We start from the raw sequence: 2730 nt of genomic DNA on the forward strand, positions 1-2730 counted from the left end.
CCCCATGACCGCAAGAAGTACAGACAAGTCCACAACCTTTGCCTCTTTGTTTACTCGGGGCTGCAGCTCACTGATCTGCAGCCTCCCTGTTCAGAACTGTTAAATCTGAAATAATCCCTAAATTAAAGGTCTCACCTATTTTCAAGCTGTTGCCTCTTTAATACCCTCCTATCGGTTGGTCATGTCACAGGACCAGTAATGATTCCTTTACTGATGTGTGTTAGAGTGGTTTAACTTGGGAGATGTTAGGAATAGTGCTTGGAGCCATTAATACCCTCATATTTGTGAAGCACCCAATATAGTAGCCCCTGTGTCCAAAGTGGTTGGGGGGGGGTGCCACATCACTCATCCTGGGTGAACTTCTTTGAACTGTACAGTGTGATGGCGGAGTGGAAAGCAGAGGTGGGATTTTCTACCTGCTTCCTGGCCAGCCTGGGTTTTAAAAGCAAAGAGTTGGCTCTTGTATGCTATTGATGTTTAGGATAGGGTCCTCCATAAGGCCTTAATTACAGGTTCTGAATAGGTAGCAAACATAGTTATATTTGCAATTCAGCTGCAACTATTTCTGCCCCCATGCCCTAAAAATAATGGGATAATAGGGAAGGACAATGAACGTTAACACAAAAAAAGAGAACAGTCTGAATTAAACAAATCAACTGAAAATGACAAGAACAGAAAGAGTCTTGCTTTCCAGCTCCTTGGCATGTTTGTTTTCAGATTCTAAAACAGGGAGGGGAACCTCTGGTGTGCTGGGCATGCACACTTCATTAGAGTTAGATGCTGGCAGACGGTCAGATACTTGGTTTACCTGAGTATCTGGAGGCACAGAGCTCTGCCAAGGATGCCATTTTGGGCACATGGGGGAGGAGGGGCAGCAACCGTGCACTCTAGGAAACAGCTAGTTTTCTATCCCTTCACCAGCCAAGTGTGAGAGGCATGCATGGAATGCAAGCACTTTCCTCTCACTCCCTTAGGGTACGTCTACATTGGCAAGATTTTGCACAAATACTTTTAACGCAAGAGTTTTTGTTAGAGTGGTTTAACTTGGGAGATGTTAGGAATAGTGTTTGGAGCCATTTAATACCCTCATATTTGTGAAGTACCCAATATAGTATCCCCTGTGTCCAAAGTGGTTGGGGGGGGAGGTGCACAAGAGATGTGCTTTTGCGCAAAAGCATCCGTGCCAGTGTAGATGCTCTCTTGCGCAAGAAAGCTCTGATGGCCATTTTAGCCATCGGGCTTTCTCGCACAAGAAATTCATGTTGCTTGTCTACACTGGCCTCTTGCGCAAGAACACTTGCACAAGAGGGCTTATTCCTGAGCGGGAGCATCATAGTTTTTTCACAAAAAGCACTGATTTCTTACATTAGAACATTAGTGTTCTTGCACAAGAACTCGCAGCCAATGTAGACAGGCGGCAAGTTTTTGCCAATGTAGACGCAGCCTTAGGGTTCAGGGAATGGGTTGAAAAGCTAGCCATGACCCGGCTGGAGCACACGGCTGCTGCCCCCCATCTGCCCAAAATGGTGTCCTTGAGCCTTGCAGCTCGAAGTGGCCGTGATTCACCATTCCCAGCCAATGGGAGCTGAGGGTAGTGGTGGCCAGGCCCACACGACTTTCCTCTATGCCTGTAGACATAAGTAAACAAAGCATTTGGTGACCCACCAGCAGCTAACTCTGACAAAATAGTTGTGTCCTGTGGACTGGAGGTTCCCCAGCTCTGTTCTAAAATGTTCCTATCACGGTATTAGAAGCATGTTTGCCTTTACCTTCTTCAGCTGTTGGACCTGGGCTGTGTGACTTTTCTCACTGTAGTTTTGCAGGGTCATATCTTACACCAAGAACATTCTTTTAGTGACACTTTAGTAGATAATATCACAATTATCTTCTAATTAGACTGAAATGCCAGCATCTGTGGTAACAACACTGCCATGTCTGAGGTACAAAAAGCAAAGCAAAACAGGATGTCTTCCCTCTGAGCTACAAAAACTGCCTTCTGCCTGCCCCTGCACCATTCAATGTACAACTTATTGCCTACTGATCCTCAGGACACGGTCTCCCCATCCACCCTCAAAAGAAGGCACCAGCCCCCACAGGGTCCTGCTACCAGGACTACCTTAGGCACCAACCTCACCAAACAAGAGGTGGAGATAGCATTGGCCAGATACATCCCTCTCATCTGGCAGTGACCTCTTCAGTTAGCACTTAATGTTTATATAATAGTTAGTGGGCATTACCAGACTTGAGTTTCTCCCTGTCTACATGCTGCTCTTGAGATGCCCATCTCTACAGCTCCCCCTGTTTTGGCTAGTGTGGGCTGGAGGAGCTATCAGGGCATGAGTGACAAGAAATGGAACTCTTAATGTCCTGAGAACACAGATTTTCTAGGACAGCTACCTAAACAGAGATTTAATCTCAGGAAAATTGCATTAGGCAGCAACTCAATAAAATTACATTAGACTGCGATAGGAGAGTGTTCCAAAGCATGCCATCTTGTGGCCCTACAAGTGCATGACTCTGAATTCCCTCTGGGTTTTTTTAAGTCACTTATTCACTCCTCAGTACTTCAAAACAGATAGCCCTCCTTTTAATATTTTTTTGGGGAGGGAGAGGGGGAACAGAAGGGCAGCTTTATTTTTACAGAATACAAACACTGCCTCTTTAGCCTTTCAAATCCAAGCCCCTACTACAGCTTGTAGCAAGGCTGAAATAGGCTTCCTCTCACATATC

The sequence above is a fragment of the Pelodiscus sinensis genome, chromosome 1 (genome assembly GCF_052426305.1).
Source record: "Pelodiscus sinensis isolate ZL-2025 chromosome 1, ASM5242630v1, whole genome shotgun sequence".
Classification (NCBI taxonomy): domain Eukaryota; kingdom Metazoa; phylum Chordata; order Testudines; family Trionychidae; genus Pelodiscus; species Pelodiscus sinensis.